Below are 26741 nucleotides of genomic sequence, written 5' to 3'. Positions count from 1 at the left end.
AAAAATTTAAGTGCTCGTTTTTCCGGCGCGCCGTTAGGGAGTGGAACGTTAGAGACATCATGAAGGTGGTTCTTTGAACCCTCTTCCAGGCACTTTATTGTGAATAGCAGAGTAATCACGTAGATGTAGAGATGTAGAACATCGTAGATGAAGTTTATCACATTTGTACACGAAGCCATGATTTTGTCGCTTATTAATATTGCCCCCAATCGAATTAATCTATCGGTATTTACAATCAATCGCCGAAACTTAATTTATATATCTTTCATAAGGAAATAACCTTATCTTTTATCGGTGACTTTAAATCAGTGTTTATGAGAAACATTCATGTGCGTTAGCAACTTTATACCTAGTCACACATTTACTTTGGCCGCAAAAACAGCCTATAACTCAGTATAAGAAGTTCTCTAGGCTCCAGGAATCTGCCGGCCTTAGACCGGAACATATGGGCGTGGGTAAATAGGCAATAAATTTTTCAAGTTTGATATGTTTGTTGCCCAGGCAGCTGTTGTTGTCATTATCATTGGTTTGTTTTTCTTAAGTTTTCTGTAGGTAAAGTGTATTTTTCTCCAGACATGCTTCGCTTTTATTTATAAAGCATGTTCTGTGGTCCTTCTGGAAAGAATTTAGAAATTTTAGTCTTCATAGATTGAAAACACTATATTCCGATAAATTTAACTTATAATAGTACTACAGTGGGAAAACACAGTAAGTAAACTGTGCGCCAATTTTAACTAGAAATGCTGGTTTTAATTCATAAATACCAAAATATAGAGACATATTGTTGTTGTTGTTTTGGTCTTCAGTCCTGAGCCTGGTTTGATGCAGCTCTCCATGCTACTCTATCCTGTGCAAGCTTCTTCATCTCCCAGTACCTACTGCACCCTACATCCTTCTGAATCTGCTTAGTGTATTCATCTCTTGGTCTCCCTCTACGATTTTTACCCTCCACGCTGCCCTCCAGTACTAAATTAGTGATCCCTAGATGCCTCAGATCATGCCATACCAACCGATCCCTTCTTCTAGTCAAGTTGTGCCACAAACTCCTCTTCTCCCCAATTCTATTCAATACCTCCTCATTAGTTATGTGATATACCCATCTAATCTTTAGCATTCTTCTATAGTACCACATTTCGAAAGCTTCTATTCTCTTCTTGTCCAAACTATTTATCGTCCATGTTTCACTTCCATACATGGCTACACTCCATACAAATACTTTCAGAAACGACTTCCTGACACTTAAATCAATACTCGATGTCAACAAATTTGTCTTCTTCAGAAACGCTTTCCTTGCCATTGCCAGTATACATTTTGTATCCTCTCTACTTCGACCATCATCAGTTATTTTGCTCCCCATACAGCAAAACTCCTTTACTACTTTAAGTGTCTCATTTCCTAATCTAATTCCCTCAGCATCACCCGACTTAATACGACTGCATTCCATTATCCTCGTTTTGCTTTTATTCATGTTCATAGAAATATATTATGCATCCATATTTCCGGAATGATCACAGAAGGCGTTTTGTAAACGAAAACGAATCACGTCTGGTGAAAAATACTTTTTAATTGTAGTAAGCTTAAGACGGAAAACAATGATTCTCAAGTTTACTATCAATGAAGCTAGGAGATCCTGGGACTTTAAACACCGTATCGTCTGTAAGACGTCGCGAGAAGTTGGACACGAACTGAACAAAAGTAAGTTATAGAAATCTCGGCTGTTTTGCTAGCGCTCCCTCCATATGAGGAAGGAATTTGCCTTCCGTCCGCTATATTAACTGAGCAAACCATTTAAGGGGAGCTCATTTTATGGCTATTTTATGCTACTGGTGCACGCTACGTAGCAATTACGAAACGTAATTACCAAGAAAACAGTAGCGCCGCCGTGACGTCAACAGCAAAAGCCGCTGTCTGATAGGCCAGGTAACTAGTGCAATATCTCTGAGTGTAATACGATGGGTATCTCGTGCCATTATGCATGCTAATCGCTAGCAGTGTAATAGCCATAATCAGTTAAAAATAAGTCATTATAAAACCGGGTTTCTTCTGGCGGTAATTATTTATTGCTATAAATAAATTTTTAAAGCACAGGTGTCACAAAAAATTCGCTTGCAAAGCACCGTTGTGAAACAGGTAAAGGAGTTTATATTTTGACAAACTACCATCATGATCATCAACAGCCGTTTGAGATCCATTGCTATAGAGGAACCTCCTCGGGAATTCGCCTTGTATTTCAGTCTTCAGCTACATGCAACCCTCCTGGTCGAATACGTCCTATAATGTCATCCATATACTTCAATAAGGGTGTCGTCTTGACATAGTTTTTCGAATGTAGCAAATAATTTCCGTAGTGCATATGACATCCCTCTTAATGGCTCCGTCTCCTGTCCATGTCTGCTTCAGTGTGATTGCAGCCACGATTGTGTTATCAGTTGCGCCTCCAAACAGTTCGTTTGTTTCTCTGTACCTCCAAGTAATTCTTAACATGCATCTCTTCGTTCCTAAGCCAGTACCACTCAGTTTTTGAATGGTTTATTCATTGAACGTCCAGTGCTCATTGACAAAGAGAAAAACGTTTCACTTCAGACCAATCGCAACTGGAGGTTTTGAAACCATGCTTATAACGTGGCGTCTACTGATTTCTCTGTCTTTGAACTTTCAAGAGTTAATTTTTAAATGTTTATTTGCGCAACCGGTTATGTTGCTACTGTTCTGTATGATTAATGTTATTTGTAGTTGTATATGTAAACTGTAAGCTACTTGTTCCCTATTCTTAAACTTTCGTGTATATCTGTGTACTAATGTGAACCTGAACAATGCAAGTGGAGTGCTTACGTAAACAGCATCTAATGAAATATACCGCGAACTACAAGTGAAACCATACATTAGTATTGCAATTATTTTTGCTAAAAATAATTAAAAACCACGATGCAACTTGTGTACTTACGCAAACACAATCTAATGAAATAAGTATCGAACTACAAGTGAAACAGTACATCAATATTGTAATTAGTTTTTGCTAAAAATAATTGAAAACCACAAATCTATATACTGAATAAGCTATCCTGTGAAATTCTGTATTGTACAGTGCCATGAACAATACTACATTGCCATGGCCTCACAGTGCTTGTCTTATGGTTCCAACGAACAAACAAACAAAAGTTCTACATAAAACTATAAATCGAATTTTGAAAGAATGAAGTCCCAAAATGCTTTGTAATTTTACGTATGCCAACTGACTAAATAAAATTCCAAACATCACATGATGCACAGGGGGACGAGTAACACTGCTCTGTAAGCACAGGTCTGGCAGCCAAAGAAATGAAATCTGAACTGAACTTCTTCTAACCTGACCCTGAGGATAATTTTAAATGAGTTTCCTGCGTCCTGGCTGTGACGTTAAACCGGCTCTAACAAAGTTTTGAGACTTTCCTTGCGGAAACACACTTCGTACTGCTCGAAAGTGATGAATGCTAACATGCAGTTCAGCAGCAAACCAGCTAACAGAAATAAATCTTACCCAAGTGCGATGCAATTATACTAAACATATCACGCTTTGCTTTGAATGACTGTGTTCCGTTAAGTGTAATGTGGCGACACATGATTGAAAAAAAAAAAGAAAGAAAGAAAAAGATTCTTGTGGAGATGGTGGAAGGAACATCATTTACTGAATGACTGAAACGAGACTATAATTTAAAAAGAATATTGTTGAACTCTGACTCTGTAACAGTTACAAACACCTCCATAAAATTTACTTCTTATAAAAAAAAATACAATGAAGTGCGAAAGAAACTGGTATAGGCATGCGTATTCAAATAGAGGGATATGTAAACAGGCAAAATGCGGCGCTGCGGTTGGCAAAGCTTATATAAGATAACTAGTGTCTGGCGCAGTTGTTAGATCCGTTACTGCTGCTACAATGTCAGGTTATCAAGATTTAGGTGAGTTTGAGCGTAGTGTTATAGTCGATGAGACACAGCATCTTCCAGGTAGCGATGAAGTGGAGTTTTACCTGTACGACCATTTCACGTGTGTACCGTGAATATCAGGAATCCTGTAGATTCGACACCGTTGAAGCCGGAGAAAGATCCTACAAGAACGGGACCAATGACGACTGAAGAGAATCGTCAGCGTGACAGAGGTGCAACCCTTCCGCAAAATGCTGCAGCAATCAATGCTGGCCATCAACTAGTGTAAGTGTGCGAACTCTTCAACGAAACATCATCGATTTGGGCTTTCGGAGCCGAAGGCCCACTCGTGTACCCTTAATGACTGTACGGCACACAGCTTTACGCATCGCCTGGGCCCGTCAGCGCCGACATAGGACTATTAATGACTGGAAAGGTGTTGCCGGGTCGGACGAGTCTCATTTCAAATTGTGTCGAGCGGATGGAGTTTTACGGGTATGGAGGCAATCTCATGAATCCATGGACCCAGCATGTCATCAGGGACTGTTCAAGCTGGTGGAGGCTCTGTAATGACGTGGAGCGTGTGCAGTTGGAGTGATATGGGTCCCCTGTTACGTCTAGATACGATTCTGACAGGTGACACATACGTAAGCATCCTGTCTGATCACCTGCAACCATTCACGTTCATTGTGCATTCCGGCGGACTTGGGCAATTCCAGCAGGACAATGCAACACGCCACACGTCCCGAATTGCTACGTAGTGGCTCCAGGAACACGATTCCGAGTTTAAACGCTTCCGCTAGCTACCAAATTCTCCAGACATAACATTATTGAGCTTATCTGGAATGCATTGCAAGGTGCTGTTCAGACGAGATCTTCACCCCCTCCTACCCTTCCGGGCTTACGGACAGCCGTGCAGGATTAATGGTGTCAGTTCCCTCCATCACTACTTCAGATATTAGTCGAGTCCATGTCACGTCGTGTTGCGGCAATTCTGTGTGCTCGTGGGCGCCCTATACGATATTAGGCAGGTGTAACTGTTCCTTTGGCTCTTCCGTGTCTTACTCTGTCATGAAACTTGTTAAGAGAATGTTAAATGGGTACTGAATCTATAACTCAGATCATGTGAACAGATAACTTTGTTTAATCACGTTGATAATAAAAGTAACTGATGCAAACCAGTACAGAACTTTTACGCTGAAAATTTGTCTTTCTCAAATTCGTGATAAATTACGTGTGAGGAAGACATGCAGCGACAACGTAACCTAAATATTCCCACTCTTCTGGAATCGATCTTTACAAAACAATATTTCCAAAAGTCAACATCCTGTGCGTTTGCATCTCTGTTTCTGCTAGTTATTTCCAGACAACTCAGCAGCGTGACCGACACTAGACTCTCTCATTCACTTCTCACTGAAGCTACAATGGCAACGACAACGCTACTGACACCCAAAGTACACACTGCTTGAAATCAGATCCTCTGTGGCGTAATGCATCGACCATTGGAGACTTCTGTTTGAAAACTGTCCAGTGTACAAATACGAAGTCTGATACATCGAATAAACATAGAGCTCACATCCCTTTCATTGAATACCAAAACTAAGCTTCAAACCTAACAGTTTATGGCCTTTCGTCTGATGTAATCTGACCGCTATGAAATGTCAGTGGGAGAATCTTCGACATCCAGACTTTAATCTTGATCACATAATTTCCTGAGTCTTTATCTTGAAACAGTGTTCTGATGTATCTTCCACTCAGAATAAATATTCTGCTTCTTAGGCGCATAAGACGGTCCACGTTACGTCGAAGATGACAGTGAACTTTGTGTGAGTGCGTCGATTATTCCTTGACATTCATTAGTAAATTATTAAATGATGTAAGAGACCAACAGTTACGTGTTTTGAATCACAGTTTTTTAGTTCCTCTTTGGTTGTTTGGTTTGGGGGAAGGGACCCAACAGTTAGGTCATCGGTCCCATCGGATTAGGAAAGGATGTGGAAGGAACTAGGCTGTGCCCTTTCAAAGGAGACATCCCAGCGTTCACCTGGCGATTTTAGGGAAATCACGGAAAACCTGAATCAGGATGTCCGGACGCGGGTTTTAACCGTCGTCTTCCCGAATGCGAGTCCACTGTGTTGATCACTGCGCCACTTCACTCGGTTATTTTACTTTGCTTTGAGGCACTGCATCGACCATGTCTTCAGGGCCTGTTGCCTCTTGCTGATACACCTTATGTCTTAAATATCCCCCCAGAAAGAAATCCGACCACTTCAATTCTGGCGACCTAGTGGGCCAGTTAATAGGACCACCTTTGCCAACATGGTCTAATACCTCCCGTACTTCAACTGTGTAACTCGCTGAACAACTCCGCAGAAACAATATACGTTCTCCAACATCCTGCAGCAGTACAGTAGTTACTGCTCCAAAAAGTTCGATATTTGTCTCCATTCTAAGTGTCGTCGATGAAATACGGGCCGTTGAGATAGTTCCCCGTTATGCCACACCATACGTTAATGGACCAAGGACACTGAGCTTGCCGTAAGAAGTGGGGTTGTTTACACTCCAGTAATGCATGTGATGTCGAATGTAGACTCATAGAAAAACACTCACTCAGCAAAGAACGTGGTGTCGTAAGCATTTGTTAACGTTTCCATTCACAAAACACTACCCAGTTATGAAAATCGACGCCATAAAGATCGTGATGCACTGACAGGTTAGGTTCTATGGATGATACTTATGACAATGCAGTATCGTGACAATACTGCTTACGGACATACCGGAATCGTTGTGTAATTGCCTGGAGCTTACCCGTGGGCTATTAACATTGCAACAAGTACCGCTGTTTCATTAAATTCTCCTGTAGCACGTTTGCTCCGTTTCCTTTTGCCGGTCTGTACGCTGCCATAAGACATGAAGGCTTTCACAACCTTGTAAAAGATCGAACGAGAGCGACCCTCTTCTGGAAAACGTTAGCATACAAGGCAACAGCAGCCTCAACATTTCTAATACTTTCTCCGTGTATCAGCGTCATTTCTATTTTTTCTTCCGTGGTTGCAACATTCATCGTCCACTTGCACGTCTGTTCTCGAAATGGTACGTAAGTATGAAGGCAACAAACACTGTGCAAATATCGTAACGTTTAGAGCCAGTATCAGTTCTACGTCTACACGATACTTGAGACGTTGTAATACGTCGTAGTTCGCTACACGGCCACGGTGACACATCGATTAGCCCCCTATTCGATATGTCGGAGGGACACGATGTTGTGGATCGGGTTTCCAATTAGAAGCTATGAAATACTGGCCTGTCCTATCCTCGCAGCATGGAGGTGGGGCTCCCATGTGCCATTGGATATTCAAGAGCCATCAAGTAGTATGTCGTAATATACGATTGTACATCCATTTCTATTCCTCCGATTACAGCGTCATCTGTGGGGAAACGAAGAAAATGCTTCAGACAAACCGTATGTAGAGTTAGCCCTAGTATGGTAATCTGTAATAAAAAAAAACAATGTTTGCCATTGAAGATCATAAAGTTTCCCCTGCAACCCACTTTCGGTGTGATGTGGGAGGTCGAATATGGTATCACTGGATGTCCCCCTCCGAGAAAAACAAATTGGAATTATAACTTTTTTGATATGATATGTAGTTTTCAAAATATTTAAATATATTTAGTTAAAATGAACACAAGTAATGTAATTTGACCTTTGCCTACGGTTGTGAAACCTGGAAGGTGACAATATCAATCACCAAGAAAATCTAGACTTTTACAAACCGGTGCTTACGAAGAATCCAGAGTGTATTTTGGCTGTATGAAATATCCAATGAAGAGCTCTGTAACAGTACGAGAGAGGAACCAGTGTATGTAAATACATAACCAAAAAATTGGAAATGGGTTAGACACACTCTGCAGATGGTGGTAGAGAGACGAGCTCTGGACTTGAATCCTCAGGGATATTGCAGAAGAGTAAGACAGGACAGCGTGGAGGACAGCGGAAAGAGAAGAAATAGAAGCAGGAAGCAAGTGAGGAGAGGTGATGGCAATGGGGTGAAATTACCATTGAAACAATCATCCCCTAAAACCTGTTTCTTTAGAAGTCTAATACCAACAATCAAATACCAACTCTAATACGTGTAACTTTAAAAATGGTTTTCTTGTTATTTAACAGCGACTTATTTTCAAAGCAAATTTCACACACTTTTTCACACCCATAGGGATTACATATTCAAAAATGCTGAAACACTTATTCCCTTATTTCTGACCGAAAAACTAATTTTCGTAGTTCTAGATTCAAAATTACCGAACTATCAGTTTAATAAGTCACAGCTGCAAAATACTAACGCGAATTCTTTACAGACGAATGAAAAAACTGGTAGAAGCCGACCTCGGGGAAGATCAGTTTGGATTCCGTAGAAATGTTGGAACACGTGAGGCAATATTGACTCTAAGATTAAGGAAAGGCAAACATACGTTTCTAGCATTTGTAGACTTAGAGAAAGCTTTTGACAACGTTGACTGGAATACTCTCTTTCAAATTCTGAAGGTGGCAGGAGTAAAATACAGGGAGGGAAAAGCTATTTACAATTTGTACAGAAACCAGTGGCAGTCATAAGAGTCGAGGGACATGAAAGGGAAGCAGTGGTTGGGAAGGGCGTGAGACAGGGTAGTGGCCTCTCCCCGATGTTATTCAATCTGTATATTGAGCAAGCAGTAAAGGAAACAAAAAAAAAGTTCGGAGTAGGTATTAAAAGCCATGGAGAACAAATAAAAACTATGAGGTTCGCCGATGACATTGTAATTCTGTCAGAGACAGCAAAGAACTTGAAAGAGCAGTTGAACGGAATGGACAGTGTTTTGAAAGGAGGGTATAAGATGAACATCAACAAAAGAAAAACGAGGATAATGGAATGTAGTCGAATTAAGTCGGGTGATGCTGAGGGAATTTGATTAGCAAATGAGACACTTAAAGTAGTAAAGGAGTTTTGCTACTTGGGGAGCAAAATAACTGATGATGGTCGAAGTAGAGAGGATGTAAAATGTAGACTGGCAATGGCAAGGAAAGCTTTTCTGAAGAAGAGAAATTTGTTAACATCGAGTATAGATTTAAATATCAGGAAGTCGTTTCTGAAAGTATTTGTATGGAGTGTAGCCATGTATGGAAGTGAAACATGGACGATAAATAGTTTGGACAAGAAGAGAATAGAAGCTTTCGAAATGTGGTGCTACAGAAGAATGCTGAAGATTAGATGGGTAGATCACATAACTAATGAGGAGGTACTGAATAGGATTGGGAAGAAGAGAAGTTTGTGGCACAACTTGACTAGAAGAAGGGATCGGTTGGTAGGACATGTTCTGAGGCATCAAGGGATCACCAATTTAGTATTGGAGGGCAGTGTGGAGTGTAACAATCGAAGAGGGAGACCAAGAGATGAATACACTAAGCAGATTCAGAAGGATGTAGGCTGCAGTAGGTAGTGGGAGATGAAGAGGCTTGCACGGGATAGAGTAGCATGGAGAGCTGCATCAAACCAGTCTCAGGACTGAAGACCACAACAACAACAACAACAGATTCAAAATTCCCAAGCATCTATAAGATCAGTAAAGGATACTGCTGTTATTTGCTTTCTTTCATACCTTTCTTCGACATGCTGGGGTAAATGAAGTAACTGACTAGTACACGACTTTTCTGGTCTGAAACCTAACTCTTTTTAAAGACATTCCTGTAGACAGAAATTCCATCAAAATCATTGCCTCCGGAACTTTAAGACAGAATTGATACAGGTCTGTGGTTCTTGGCGTTATTCGGTCCTTTACCTGGTTTAAGCAATGCCAAATATTTTCCCTTGAACCAGTCATTTTAAATTATCATTTTATCAGCACAAGCGTTCATAATAGTCACGTGCGAATTGATAGTTTTAGGGCCATTGTGCTTTATTTGCTCTGAGCCCATGCCATCCAGGCCTGCAGTTTTGTTACTTTTGGTTCGATGAATAGCAGTTTTCAGTTCTTCATGTGTGAGTGGAGTGCCTGGATGATCACTCTCCTTTACACATCGTCCTAGTTTTGTTGTTCTTTCTCTTTTTGTGGTTTTGCCATTCAACAGCTGTTGATGTGGTATTTGGTCAGAGCTGACCTTTCTCAATGGTGAGTGTGAAACTTTAAGATCAGCTTCAAGGTTCGTCAGTAATTTCCATACATGTCGATTACAACGTTTAATGTCCAAACTGCGCCATATTTCCATTCGTGATGTTCATGTGCCATGGATAAGTTGTTCTCCTGGATTTTCTATTATATGAATGGATCGTATTTGAACAGAATATGTCCATACTTCTTAAGTCTGGAGTCTATGAGTCTTTATCAAATCAGGTAAGTACCCTATTCTACAGCTTCTTGGAATATGTTTACGAGAGATGCACTTCACTCTCTCCACAATATCTCCATACTTTTTTGGATCAGGCATGATTCTTATACCTTCTTCGTCCAAGTACTGAGAAAACTGATCCCACCGTGTTTTCTTGAAATTGAACCGTATGAGAGCTTGGTTCCGCAATATTCTTCTTCATTGGATGAGCACTGTGTCCGGAGGCCAAAATATTATCTGAGTTGTAATCCCTCTTCCTTCGTCTACTGGTAAAGGAACAGAGCAACTTACAATTGTAAAAATAACAGTAGAACAGACGTTATTTTTATAAAGTTTTATTTGGGTTACCAGTTTCGACTCCTCAAGAGAGTCATCTTCAGACCCTGTAGTATGAACGACATATGGTTTCCAGTCCTACATGTATATAACAGGAAACCAACATTTGATTTAAATGGTTCAAATGGCTTTTAGGACTATGGGACTTAATATCTGAGGTCATCAGTCCCCTATACTTAGAACTACTTAAACCAATCTAACCTAAGGGCATCACATATATCCATGCCCGAGGCAGGATTCGAATCTACGACCGCAGCGGCCGCGTGGTTCCGGACTGAAGCACCTACAACCGCTCGGCCACGGGAGCCGGCCAAATATTTGACCCTGGATTCTATATAAAACTTCACGAAAAATATGTCTGACGTTTATGTCTGTTTTCTTATATGCACAAGAAGTACTACGATAGTTAAAGTTAGATATTAGCATCTTTGTTGGCTGTATTGCTTATTTGGTGGTATAAGACGTAATTTCTTCTGTTTGGATTTAGATGTCTAAGCAATTCGTATCGGTGTCCAATCTTGTGAAAACAACACTCTCACATTCTCATTAGATTCCTTCTATGGCAAGTTTCATTCCATTTACTTCCGGTCGTCGGTCGTTTCGTCCTCTGCAAGTTCCTTAGACCAGTAATCTATCACGATTATTTTTCATGCAAATGCCAGACAGTAGTGCTTCCTTCTCTGTTGAAATCCCTTCACTATTAACGGAGATTGTTTCTATAGTCGGATCAAAATTACTCAGTAGTTGAGAGTGTTGCAGTTGGTTCCCACCAGTCACTGCGCTCAACGTGACGAACGAACCGTTGCAGTAGTCAAACTGCCACGACAATTAGTTTACTTCCAATTCCTTGTCCGGCGTTTTTCCTTGATGTGTTTGGATCCCTAATCCTGAATCTGCCGTTTTATTTCAAATTTCATCACATATGATAACCACACCATGGACAATTACACACACACACACACACACACACACACACACAATGATGCAAACGAAATACAAATGTTGCATACGCAGTTCTAACCAAACACTACTGGATCATTCTGCATAAGGTGCGGTTCGGCGTCATTTGTGTAGTTATTGCAATCACAGGGCTCGGTTACATCAAATAAGCTTCACACGACATGACGTGAAGCCGAATTTTTGAAGGCTGTCAATTAATCTTCGCAACTGGGCCACCAGAGTTAGAAATAAAAGAGCAGTTTCCCATATAATGTTATGGCGTAGTGGTTAGCATAAAAAAACTGGCATCTAGAGTGTCGACGCTACGAATATCGTCAAATACAGCGGAATTCTTTCATTTTTCTGAATCTAATCAAAAGATTTTGATTACAACTTTTATTTATGTAAGTGAATTAAATGTATATTTTATTCCTAACACTTTTCTGTGGCATTTATCATCGTTTTGACTTTCTTATTTGCTCTTATTTTTCTTCCTATCATTCTTTTTTCGTTTAAAATCTGCTTCTGCCGCCGGTTATCTGCAACCAGATATCAGCCAGGACTGCTCATCGGTTGGTAACGCGGCATCCTGTGTTACCAGTGAGAAGGAAGTTTCAAGGTAATCAGTGACAGCGAGTAATTACAGTTTGCTTTTACAATTAAAACTGAAATTTCGCCGTGGAGGATGGCTATGGCAAAAGAAATGTATTATGAATTTTTTTCGTCTTGAGTTTGCTTATAGAGGGTAGCCTTAAACGCCTTGGACAAAGCAGTCATTATTTTAGTTCTTCCGCCGACTGCTGATCGCTGTTTTCTCGGATACGTTGCACATCATGTGGCGTGGTTACATTAGGACATGAGTTTAAGTTGAGGGCTACAAAACCCGTCGTCTGCAGCAGTTTAGTCACTGGTGACTTAAAATCAGCTTTAGACAAAACATCGTCCATTTGCGTCATACCTCGTGGCGGCCGCTTCCTACATTGCTTCGCGTCACACATTAACAGTATTCGCCGTTTTTTTGACCCGCCTATGACGGAGCGGTAGCGGGCAGCGGATGTGGCAACACTGCAGAGGCAGGTCACAGACGTCAGCTGTCAAGTAATTTGAATCTTACTAGTACTGTAGGCTATGTAGTTGCTGAGAGCAAGCAAGCCATCTCAGTAACAGCCGCTGATCTCTGTGTTAGGGGATTCTCTTCCAGCAACATTAATGTGGGACGACGAGAGTATTTGGTGAACACAACAGCCACAAAAACACAATAGTAAGGGCCCTTTAGGAACATGGCTGCCAAGGAGGGGAAGGAATCCAGTGTGCATACCGGGGGGGTGGGGGGGAGGGGTGGGAGTAAGCCGGCCGATGTGGCCGTGCGGTTCTGGGCGCTTCAGTCTGGAACCGCGTGACCGCTACGGTCGCTGGTTCGAATCCTGCCTCGGGCATGGATGATAATGATGATGATGTTTGGTTTGTGGGGCGCTCAACAGCGTGGTTATCAGCGCCCGTACAAGTACCCAATCTTTGCTCAGTCCAATTGCGCCACTTTCCTGGATGATGATGAAATGATGAGGACAACACAAACACCCAGTCATCACGAGGCAGGTGAAAATCCCTGACCCCGCCGGGAATCGAACCCGGGACCCCGTGCTCGGGAAGCGAGAACGCTACCGCGAGACCACGAGCGGCGGACACAGGGCATGGATGTGTTTGATTTCCTTAGGTTAGTTAGGTCTAAGTAGTTCTAAGTTTTAGGGGACTGATGACCACAGATGTTAAGTCCCATAGTGCTCAGAGCCATTTGAACCATTTGAACTGGGGGGAGTTATTTCGGATGTGGAAAGGGTCCTTCCGGATGCCATGAAGAGTACAGGATGCAGCCAACTGAAGGTGGTGACCCATGTCAGTACCAATGACGTGTATCGCTTTGGATCGGAGGAGATTCTCTCTGGTATCGGGCGGCTAGCGGAAATGGTAAAGACTGCCAGTCTTGCTTGCGAGATTAAGGCGGACCGTGTAGGCTGCAGATTCCTTGACTTGCGCCATCGGGTGGTGGGTTTCCGGGATCCGCTTAATAGGTCAGGAGTCCACTACACACAGGAAGCGGCTACACGGGTAGTGGGGGCCGTGTGGAAGGGACTGGGCAGTTTTTTAGGTCGGAGGGTGTCAGGGAACCTCACAAAGGCCATCCGTCTAACAGGGGGCAGGTGAAACACAGTAAGGTAGCTGTAGAAAAGATTGGTACTGCAGTTGTAAATTATCGTAGCTGTGCTGGGAAAGAACCAGACCTCTAAGTCCTAACAGAAAGCACTGAATCTCAAATAGTTATAATTACATGAGCCCACTAGAAGCGTAAATAGTTATAAGTACAGAAAGCCACCTAAAGCCGGAAATATGTTCAGCCTAAATTTTTTCAAATGATCTAACAGTGTTCAGAAAGGATCGATAAAATACAGTTGGTGGTGGAGTGAAATTGAAGTAGATAATTCCTGCGAAATAGTATGGGTAGAGGTTATACTTGACAATCGAACTAGACTATTAATTGTATCATTTTATCGACCCCCGACTCAGAAGGTATAGTTGCTGAACAGTTCAAAGAAAATTTGAGTCTCATTTCAGATAGGTGCCCCCTCATACAATTATAGTCGGTGCTGACTTCAACCTACCCTCGATTTGATGGAATAATTATATGTTTAATGCCTGCGGCAGGAATCAAACGTCATGCGAAATTGTACTGAATGCTTTCCCAGAAAATTATTATAAAGAATTAGTTCATGAGCCCACTAGAAGCGTAAATAGTTGCGAAAGCATACCTGACCTCTTATCAATAAATAATCCTGGACAAATAGTGAGTATCGTCACGAATACAGGGATTAGCGACCACAAGGCAGTTGCTGCTAGGGTGAATACCGTAACACCTACAACAATCAAAAATAAATGCAAAGTATATCTATTTAAAAAGATGATTAAAATGCTCTTAACGCCTTTTTAAGAGACAGTATTCACTCCGTCCGATTTGATCGTGTAAGCGTGGAAAAGTTGTCGAAGGATTTGAAAGAGATAGTAGCGACAACAATTGAAAGATGATGATGATGATGATGATTAGTGTTTTAGGGCGCACAATAACGAGGTTATCAGCGCCGTTCCCAAAAGAAATGTTGGCGAGTGTATACCACATAAATTATTAAGTGATGGTACACATCGACCATGGTACACAAAACGGGTCAGACTGCTGCTGCAGAAGCCGCGAAAAAAGCATCCCAAATTTAAGAGAACGCAAAATCTCCTAGACTGGCCAAGTTTAGCAGAAGTTCGTAATATAGCGCGTACTTCAGTGCGAGATGCTTTTAATAATTTCCAAAACGAAGCTCTGTCTCGAAATCTGGCAGAAAACACAAAGAGATTCTGGTCATATATAAAGAACACCAGTGGCAAGACGCATTCAATATCTTCACTGTGCGATAGCAACGGTGAAATCAAAGATGACAGTGCCACTAAAGCAGAGTTATTAAACACAGTTTTCCGTAACTAGTTCACCAAAGAAGACGAAGTAAATATTCCTCAATTACAATCAAGATCAACTGCCAAGATGAGAAACATAAAAGTATATATCCTCAATGTAGCAAAGCATCTTAAATCACTTAATAAAGGCAAGGCCTCCCGCCCAGATTCTATACCAGTCAGGTTCCTCTCGGAGTATGCTGATAAAATGGCTCCACATTTAGCAATTATATACAACCGCTCGCTCACAGAAATATCCGTACCTAAAGACTGGAAAACTGCTCAAGTCACACCAGTTCCCAAAAAGGGAAATAGGAGTAATCCTATGAAATACGGGCCCATATCACAAACGTTGACTTGCAGTAGGTTTTTCGAACATGTACTGTATGCGAACATTATGAAGTACCTCGAAGAAAACGATTTATTGACACATAGTCAGCACGGATTCAGAAAAAATCGTTCTTGTGAAACACGACTACCTCTTTACACTCACGAAGCAATGGTTGCAATCAACAAGGGATGTCAAATTGAGTCCATATTTTTAGATATCCAGAAGCCTTTCGACACCGTTCCTCACAAGCGTCTTCTAACCAAACTGCTTGCCTATGGAATATCATCTCAGTTGTGAGACTGGATTCATGATTTCCTGTTACAGTTCGTTGTAATAGACGGAAAGTCATCGCGTGAAACAGAAGTAATATCCGGCGTTCCCCAAGGAAGTGTTACAAGTCCTCTATTGTTCCTGATCTATATTAACGACATAAGAGACAATCTGAGTAGCCCTCTTAGATTATTTGCTGAGGATGCTGACATTTATCGTCTTGAAAGTCATCACATGACCAAAACGAATTGCAAAATGATTTAGATAAGACATGTGTATAGTGCGAAAAGTGGCAATTGACCCTGAATGAAGAAAACTGTGAAGTTTTTCACATGAATGCTAAAAGAAGTCCGCTAAGTTCCGATTACGCGGTAAGTCACACAAATCTGAAGGCTGTAAATTCAACTAAATATTTAGAGACTATAGTTACAAATAACCTAAACTGGAACGATCACATAGATAATGTTGTAAGTAGAGCAAACCAAAGACTGCGATTCGTTGGCAGAACAGTTAGAAGGTGCCACAGGTCTGCTAAAGAGACTGCTTATACCTTGCTTGTCTGCCTTACTCTGGATAATTGCTGTGCGGTGTGTGATCCGCATCAGCTGGGACTGATGGGTGACTTCGAAAAAGAACAAAGAAGGGCCACTCGTTTTGTATTATCGCCAAATAAGGGAAATAGTGCCACAGACATGATACGTTAATTGAAGGGTCAATCATCAAAGGGGTTTTTCGTTGCGACGGGATCTTCTCTTGAAATTTCAATCATCAGTTTACTCCTCCGTTTGCCGAAACATTCTGTTGCAACCTACCTCCATAGGGAGAAATGATCATCACGATAAAATAAGAGAAATCAGGGCTCGCACAAAAAAATTTAAGTGCTCGTTTTCCCGCGCACCGGTCGAGAGTGGAACGTTAGAGAGACAGCGTGAAGGTGCTTCGTTGAACCATCTGCCAGGAAGTTTATTGTGAATAGCAAAGTAATCACGTAGATGTACATGTAATGCTGACGCTGGCGCGCTTCATTTTCTTCATGTCCAGCAACGAATGCCACAATGTCACCTAGTCCAGCGTTGGCAGATAATGACCGAGCGAGTTTCATACGTGGACCACGAAGCTTCAATGTGCAGACTGTCTTCTGCGAGTTTGTTGGAGCTGTAATCTATCACAGTTATGTTTTACGCAAGTGTCCCACAGTAGTGCTTCCTTCTCTGGTGAAATCCACTCAGTATCAGCAGAGGTTGTTACTAATGTTGGTAGTCGCAAATGCAGTTACAGGTGGATCACTGTAGTGATTTGGTGGTAACAGATTCAGCAGTTGGGGTCACTCTCAGCGTTGTCCATGATACGTTCCACTGTTTCGCAATATTCGAGGAGGGATCTTTCTCTACTACTGGCCATTAAAATTGCTACACCAAGAAGAAATGCAGATGATAAACGGGTATTCATTGTCAGTACATTTTCACGCAATTTCGGTGCATAGATCCTGAGAAATCAGTACCCAGAACAGCCACCTCTGGCCGTAATAACGGCCTTGATACGCCTGGGCATTGAGTCAAACAGAGCTTGGATGGCGTGTACAGGTACAGCTGCCCATGCAGCTTCAACACGATACCACAGTTCATCACGAGTAGTGACTGGCCACCATTGACCAGACGTTTTCAGTTGGAGATCTGGAGAATGTGCTGCCCAGGGCAGCAGTCGAACATTTTCTGTCTCCAGAAAGGCCCGTACAGGACCTGCAACATGCGGTCGTGCATTATCCTACTGAAATGTAGGGTTTTGCAGGGATCGAATGAAGGATAGAGCCATCTGTCGTAACACATCTGAAATGCAACGTCCACTGTTCAAAGTGACGTCAATGCGAACAAGAGGTGACCGAGACGTGTAACCAATGGCACCCCATACGGTCACGCTGGGTGATAAGTCAGTATGGCGACGACGAATACACGCTTCCAATGTGCGTTCACCTTACTGTCGCCAAACACGGATGCGGCCACGATGATGGTGTAAACAGAACCTGGATTCATCCGAAAAAATGACGTTTTGCCATTCGTGCACCAGATTCGTTGTTGATTACACCATCAAAAATGGTTCAAATGGCTCTGAGAACTATGGGACTTAACATCTGAGGTCATCAGTCCCCTAGAACTAAGAACTACTTAAACCTAACGAACCTAAGGACATCACACACATCCATGCCCGAGGCAGGATTCGAATCTGCGGCCGTAGCGGTCGCGCTGTTCCAGACTGAAGCGCCTAGAGCCGCTCGGCCACTACGGCCGGCCGATTACACCATCGCAGGCGCTCCTGTCTGTGAAGCAGCGTACAGGGTAACTGCAGCCATTATCTCCGAGCTGATAGTCCACGCTACTGGAAACGTCGTCGAACTGTTCGTGCAGATGGTTGTTGTCTTGCAAACGTCCCTATCTGTTGACTTCAGGGACCGAGACGTGGCTGCACCATCCGTTAGAGCCATGAGGATAAGATGCCTGTCATCTCGACTGCTAGTGATACGAGGCCGTTGGGATCCAGCACGGCGTTCCGTATTACACTCCTGAACTCGCCGATTGCATATTCTGCTAACAGTCATTGGATCTCGACCAACGCGAGCAGCAATGTCGCGATACGGTAAACCGCAATCGCTAAAGGCTACAGTCCGACCTTTATCAATTTCGGAAAAGCGGTGGTACGCATTTCTCCTCGTTACACGAGGACAACAACGTTTCACCAGGCAACGCCGGTCAACTGCTGTTTGTGTATGAGAAATCGGTTGGAAACTTTCCTCATGTCAGCACGTTGTAGGTGTCGCCACCGGCGCCAACCTTGTGTGAATGCTCTGAAAAGTTAATCATTTGCATATCACAGCATCGTCTTCCTGTCGGTTAAATTTCCCGTCTGTAGCACGTCATCTTGTGGTGTAGCAATTTTAATTGGCAGTAGTGTAGTTCACCAGTAAAGTGTTGCTTATCGGAACAGTTGTGCAGCACTGATGCTGACGACATTTCTGGACAGCAGAAGATCAAGGCCCACCGAGGCACTAAAATACAACATAGCTAAACAGAACCGACGAGGACTGTTACTATCCCCAAAATCAACAGCTCGGGGTCAGCTACCGATCCTTCGAATTCTGGACGAGACCGATCGCGTACGGTAATTTTAATAACACGGCGGGCGCCCCCCCTCGTGTTTGCCATAGGCGGCTGCCCCTGCGCCTGTGTGATAGCGGCGGGACGCGGCGACCCCGCCGGGGGTGAGTCACAGGCCACCCCCCAAGGCCGCAATTACTCGCGTTGCGTCACGCGGCCGCTTTCGCTCCAGCTGGCATTTGCATAGCTGAACCTCGCAGCGCCACGCCCAGCGGGGGTCCCGACCGACCGGCTTACGGCCTGCCCGGGGGGAAGGGGGCGCTGGGAGGCACTGCACCCCACGCACGTTCTGTCGCGGATGAGCTCGGCGCGCCGGAACAACGAGATGACGGCATTACGGCACATTTCACAGTACGGGCGCCGGAAGCTTTTGTGCGTCACCGTGTGACCAGAAAGCCGGCCCCGCTCATTCCTCGCGTGGTTACGTGATCACAGGACTGGGAAAACTACAGCACTGGACACGTGACATTCAGGTTTTTAAGCGACAAACAACGCGCAATGCAGTAAAGCGAATGGATCGATAAGAATGAAGCTAGGGCCTTCCTCACACGAGACTTGTTTCTGAACGTGGAATGCGCTAAACGTGGCTCCAACTGTGGCTGGTGCAACCTCAGAAACGAGCTGATACGTCTACATTTAGGTGACAAGAGTCACGGTTATACCACCTAACACCGTGTTGGACCTCCTTCTGCCCGACGTAGTGCAGCAGCTGGACATTGTATGAACTCACCAAGTCGTTGGAAGACCTCTACAGAAATATTGTTCGCCCCCGGTAGCTGAGTGATCAGTGCGACAGAATATGAATCCTAAGGGCCCGGGTTCGATCCCCAGCTGCGTCGGAAATTTTCTCTGCTCAGGGACTGGGTGTTGTGTTATCCTAATCATCATTTCATTCCAATCGACACGCAAGTCGCCGAAGTGGCGTCAAATCGAAAGTCTTGCACCCGGCGAACGGTCTACCCAACGGAAGGCACTAGTCACATGACATTTACATTGTATGGAAATATTGAACCACACGGCCTCTACAGCCGTCCATAATTATGAAAGTTTTGCTGGTGTAGGATTTTCTGCACGCCTCTACAGCCGTCCATAATTATAAAAGTTTTGCTGGTGCCGGATTTTTTGCAGGAACTGGTCACGTTTCTTAAATTTCTCTGGGTGTCCACATCATTTGCTCGAAATGTACAGAATGGTCTTCAAACGAACCGCGAACTGTTGTAACCTGGTGACATGTAGCACTGTCATTCATAAAAGTCCCATCGTTCTTTGGGAACATGAAGTCCATGAATGGCTGTAAATAGTCTCCAAGTAGACGAACAGAAACATTTCCAGTTAGTGATCGGTTCATTTCGATCTGAGGACCCAGTCCATTCCACGTAAACTCCGCTCATTGACCTTTATGGAGCCATCACCAGCTTGCACAGTGCTTTCAAATGGTCCAAATGGCTCTGAGCACTATGGGACTTAACATCTGAGTTCATCAGTCCGCTAGACTTAGAACTACTTAAACCTAACTAACCTAAGGACATCACACATATCGATGCCCGAGGCAGAATTCGAACCTGCGACCGTAGCGGTCGCGCGGTTCCAGACTGAAGCGCCTAGAACCGTTCGGTCACCAAGGCCGGCCACTGTGCTTTGTTGACAGCTAGGATCCAAGGCTTCGTGGCGTCTGTGCTACACACGAAACCTACCATCAGCTCTTACCGGCGGCTCATCTGAGCGGGTTATGGTGTTTCCGTCGTCTAAGGTCCAACTGATATAGTCACGGGCCCAGGAGAGGCGCCGCAGGCGATGTCGTACTGTTAGCAAAGGCACTCGCGTCGGTCGTCCGCTGCGGTAGACCATTTGCGCCAAATTTCGCCGCACTGTCATACCAGATACGTTCGTCGTAAGTCTCACATAGAGTCCTGCTGTTATTTCACGCTGTGTTGCTTGTCTCTTAGCACTGACAACGTTACGCAAACACCGCTGCTCTCAGTCGTTACGTGACGACCATTGACCACTGCCTTGTCCGTGGTGAAAGGTAATGCTTAATATTTCCTATTCTTGGAACACTCTTGACAATGTGGATCTCGAAGTAATGAATTAACTAACGATTTCCTAAACGGAATATCCCATGCGTGTAGCTCCAACTACCATTTCACGTTCCAAGTCTGTTAATTCCCGCTGTATGGCCATAATCACGTCGAAAATCTTTTCGCATGACTCACTTGAGTACAAATGAAAGCTCCGTCAATGCACTGTCCTTTTATATTTGTGTACGCGATACTACCGCCATCTGTACATCTGCATATCGCTATCCCGTGACTTACCGTCACCTCATTGTACATCTGCATAAATATTTTGCACTTAACACTGAACTGCTTGGAAGAGAGTTCATGGAGCCACTGTCTGACCATTTCCCGATCGTCCTTCCCTCGAAGAGCTCGTTGGTGAAATGAACACTTAAATCCTTGCGTGAGAGCCATGATTTCTCTTATTTTATTACAGTGTTCATTTCTTCCTAAGTAGGTTGCAGTAAAAAAATACTCGGACTAAAATGTTGGTGACTGGAATTTCATGAAAAAACCTCGCTGCAAAGAAAACCGCTTGTATTTCAGTGATTGTCACACCAGATTCTTCATTTGACGATAATACAAAACGAGTAGTCCTTCTTTTAACCTTTCGATTTCGTCTGTCAGTCCTATATAGTTAGGATCCCATAGCGCACAATAAAACTTTACCAGAGTAAGGACAAGCTCAGTGTAGGTATTTCCTTTAATAGATCTGTTGCTTCTTGTAAGTATTATGAAACTCCTGAGCAGTCTTTGGTTCGCCTTCCCCACTAAGCTCTTTATGTGGTGATTCAAACTTAAGTTGTTCATAATTATAATCCCTAGCTATTTAGTTGAATCGTTCAAGATCAAACGTCAATTTTCGCTGAACGAAGATATCTTTCATAAATCATTTGGCGATACATTTTCACCTACTAATAACACTAATATAACCTAAACGACAGCATCATCAGCAAACTATCTAAGAGGGCTATTCACATTGTCTCCCAAGTCGTTTACGTGGATTAGGGTCAGCAAAGTGCCTATGACACTTCCTTCTGGAATGACACATATTACTTCTGGTTCACCAGATGACTCACCGTCCTTTACTGTGAACTGTATCCTTTCTGACAGGAAATCAGCAATTCATTCGCAGAAATGAGAGGATTCTTCATAATTACCCCATTTGATTAGAGACAGTTTGTGACGGACGGTCCCGAAGCCCTTCTGCTAACTCAGAAATCAACTTGAGATACCCTGTCGATGGCACTCACTACTTCGTGTGAATAAACGGCCAATTACGTTTCATAAGGACGATATTTTCAATATACATCACGTGGAACGAAACTCCAGCGTCATTTTGCCACCGAACCGGCAGCTGTCGGGTATATCTTGTACACAAACTATGAAATTTTGTATTTGAAACTGGACGCACGTGAAATAGCTACGTTAGATCTGCTAGCGCTATTAGAAGGTGATCTGACAAAAGAGTATATTTGATTCAGGTCACGTGGAGGAACGGTGCACATGTTACTTGTAACATTACACAAACGTTGCTCCTCTATTGGTTCAAATGGCTCTGAGCACTATGGGACTTAACATCTGTGGTCATCAGTCCCCTAGAACTTAGAACTACTTAAACCTAACTAACCTAAGGACATCACACACATCCATGCCCGAGGCAGGATTCGAACCTGCGACCGTAGCGGTCACGCGGTTCCAGACTGAAGCGCCTAAATCGCACGGCCACACCGGCCGGCTGCTCCTCTATCACTGCGTCTATAAAAACGCTCATTTGCTGCCTTGGTCATCAATATCGCAATTCTCTTTTGTCTCTAGTATACGCTGTACTGAATTAGCGAGGGAGTCTGCATATGAGGTACACACTAACCTTGCTAATTGTGGTCCTAGTTCCTTGGAACATTCACTAAATTGAATAACTTCACTCCTGTACATAAGGCTCAGATACTTATACATAACATCGTATACTACAAAACATAGTTCTGTTAGACTGAAGAGCCAAGATCTGATGTAAAATGTGAAAACTGCTAAAAAGAAGAACTAAAATAAATAGTTGTAGCTCCGTCATAAGTTTCACTGAGGAGTATCTTTGTTTAATTCTTGATGGAGACTAGTTTCGCACACAAGTGTCCATTTTCAAACCATTTGTATCGTAAATGTGACAAATACAGGCGGCAGCCTATGTACAGAATCTGGCCCTGCAGTAACGTTCTGTTGTTGAGTCCGTCATAGTGCCGCTTAGGTCATTATTACAGGGGCAGTTTTTATACATAGACTATCACCTGTATTTGCCACACTTTACGGTAGGGATGGTTTGAAAATGGACACAAGTTTCCGAAACTAGTCACCATCAAAAATTAAAAAAGGATACTTCTCAATGCAACTTATGACGGAGCTACAACCATTTATTTCAATTATAAGTCACGTTGCGGACCTAGTTTTCACCTACAGGATGCAGCAAGTTCGTAAAAAAGAAAAACAGTTAATGCAAGCACAACGCGAACCTGAAAACAGTAAATAGTCCCGGACTCTATGCGCTACACTGCTGTTGACATACATCGTTTCAGTCTATATTTTCTGTTAGGACATTCTAATGACAGCTTATCTTGCAATTAGTTCTTTTTCGTAGCTTTATAGAAACAATTGTATAGTTGGAAATTAATTATTGCAGCGTTGGAGAAAAATCGTAAAATGTTTCGATAAACGTATCTGCTTGCAGTCTGTGTTCTTTAGCTCGTGAGTAAACAGATACTGTACGAACACGCTTGTCGAAATAAATACTGGTGTACTGGAGAGCTAGATCCTCAATGTGTACAAATAGATGGAGGAAGGGTAGCTTCCCTAGCTTTACACAGAGAGTACGTGGAGATATCTATTCCGATGTTCTGACTTTAGCGCACTCTGTAAACCAACTATACGAGACGCTGTTGACTCTGCTTGTTAGTGCCCACCTCCTGAACTCGAGTGTAAGCAAGTGCATAACAACAACTAGCAGAAGCTCTGGAAGATAAATAGTGAAACAGTAATTCTTCCTGAATCCTTCTCAAAGAGTAGCATACTTTATGCACAGCTGATAGGATTCGAACGAGGGGACTTGGTATACATTTTTAGCACACGAAAACATAAATGAACACAGGTGGAATTTAATTTTAAAATAACGACCACAGATGAAAATCTTTTAAATATTATGTGTAACGTGCGCTTTCGGACTTGAGAAACCTAACTATATGAATGCGTAATGTATGTTGTGCAAGCACACGCAGTGGAGGATAGCAAGTTACATGGAATATTACATTTTGCTTGACTATCCAGCAACAACAACGCTGTACCCAAAGTATTTAATACACTCTAAGACACAGAACACGACGCAACATGAAGTAATTATCGGAATGGAACCGATATCGGTAGACGTGACGTACAAGGATAGACAAATGAAGTGTTACAATTTCAGAAACATTGTATGATTTGTTCAGAAGAAAGAACCTCACGAATTACGCAAGTCAAAAACGCGTGGCTCCATCTCTGGTCTTTATGCAAGCAGGTATTCGGCTTGGCATTGATTGATAGACTTCTTCGCTGTCTTCCTGGGGGATATCGTGCCCAAGTCTGTCCAATTGGTGCGTTAGATTCTCAAAATACCTATTGGTTGGAGGACCCTGTCAATAATCTTCTAGATGTTCTCAACTGGGGAGAGATCTGGCGATTTTGCTGGCCAAGGTAGAGTTTGGTAAGCACAAAGGCAAGTAGTTCGATGATAGATGCATTTCTTTTAAGTTTCTTAGACATGATATGTGGCAATTTATCAGACTTGTAAGGTGTCAGGCAAATCCAACACCTTCCATGAAAACCCTGACATGTTAAGCAAATCCAGCAGTATGTCACATAGCCCCGAATAAATCGTGACATTAAATTAACCAAAGTAATACGATTAACGAGTGAGCAAATGGAATACCACAGAATAACACAAGAATGCCTAAATGCATGTCATACCTTCCCACCGTGAAACAGACGCAGTTCCGAGGGGACAAACGAGAACAGAAGCCGAGAGCAGAACCGTGTTAAGCTAGAAGGCCCTACGATAAGGGACGGACACCCACGTCGCCAGCCAACCACCAGGATCACCCCCCCCCAGCCCATGTTAAAAGATTGAGCCCTCCAGAAGAACAGTATAGATCTTACGATAACACTAAAAGGGCCACACCAGCTGCAAGTTTTAGCGTGAGACTTTTTCGCGTCTCTGTTACGTTTCAAAAGTTAAACACATTGCCCCACCACGAAAAATATAACGTTTCTCATTGGATAGACAGAATTTTTGTAGGCGGAGCTTAAGGTTAACATTGAGACCCTGATTGGTCAGTTGAAAACACAGCCAGATAGCTTTTTTTTTAAAAACAACTTCGGTAAACTGTAGTAAGGAGAAGTTAAGAGAAGAGTGGCTTCCGAGACGACGAGCTGTATGGAGCTGCGCCGCCCGCCGCCCCCTGATGCTGTCTAACCAACGACAAGGTAATGAACGCACGCGATGCCGCATAACAGCGCATAAAGCTTCACTCAGAACTACAGAAGTCTCATCTGTTACACTCCCTTTTTGCGTAATACTAGTGTCGATCGTCAATTGGTTCAAATGGCTCCGAGCACTATGGGACTTAACATCTATGGTCATCAGTCCCCTAGAACTTAGAACTACTTAAACCTAACTAACCTAAGGACATCACACAACACCCAGTCGTCACGAGGCAGAGAAAATCCCTGACCCCGCCGGGAATCGAACCCGGGAACCCGGGGGCGGGTACCGAGAACGCTACCGCTCGACCAAGAGCTGCGGACGATCGTCAATTAAAGCTCATGGTATTCATATTTGCTACGTAAGTTAAAATCTGAAACGCGATGATTTTTCTGTTATATAATTATTGAGAAGCCACATCAGCCACTGTAATTTACGACAAGTTAAATAAGTAATTAAAGATAATTGAGGGTCACAGTAGACCATTTTGATAGTTTTCTCTTTTGTGAAACTTAATTTAAACCTAGATTATAGATGTGATATGGCATAGGTCATCCTTCGATCCATTGTAGAACTTGGAAACCCATTCAGGGAATATTCGTTCACATTTTTGTTGAACGCAGTTGGTTTTTATCATCCTGTATTAAAACATTTCCTTTTATTAATAGTGCAATTTATAAACAATGTTTTCTGAGTAGAATAAAATTTCCAATGGTAAACTTAACTGCTTTTTCGACGTTATTTTACCAGCTAACTAAAAATAGGAAAGCCTTGAACCCCTTCCACTAAATTTAGTTAGTACTAAGATTCTTTTACAGGGAGTGCAGTGGAGCTGACGCTGAAAACATTAAGTATTTGGTTATATCATCGATAATCTCACTGAACTCTTCTGAACTCTACATGTCATGTGTGGTCTGGCGTCTCCTTACCAGCAACAGGTCCCAGGTTCAAACTAGTCAATTCCCTAAAAAACACGCTCAGAGCGTCGTTGCGCGAAAGTGGTAGGGAGACACGACTTAGAACAAACAGACACCACGCAGAATGTTAGAGACTACGACTATCGTAACGTGCTGTACATACGTTTCACCGAATGCTGCGAAGAAATAGACAATGCGCGACCTAGTTACAGAATGCGAGCTCTGGCAGAGATCAAAATGCGTTCACAGATTCTGTAACGTAGTCCATCAATCGACAACATCTTCAGCAACGAACACTGTATTTTAAACAACAGAATGTAACCTGTTTCATATATGGGTATGGTTTAACGACTGCTGTTTGTCATTACAAAGAGGGCACGCTTAGAGTATTCAAAGGTAGCAACCATCATCTCCACTACAGTTGCTCCATCCAGTCGCTTTTCTTCGTACCACTTGTAGCAATATGCCACATAAATTGAT

This window comes from Schistocerca cancellata, chromosome 6 (genome assembly GCF_023864275.1).
Source record: "Schistocerca cancellata isolate TAMUIC-IGC-003103 chromosome 6, iqSchCanc2.1, whole genome shotgun sequence".
In the NCBI taxonomy this organism is placed as follows: domain Eukaryota; kingdom Metazoa; phylum Arthropoda; class Insecta; order Orthoptera; family Acrididae; genus Schistocerca; species Schistocerca cancellata.
Note: the sequence above shows the minus strand (reverse complement) of the source record.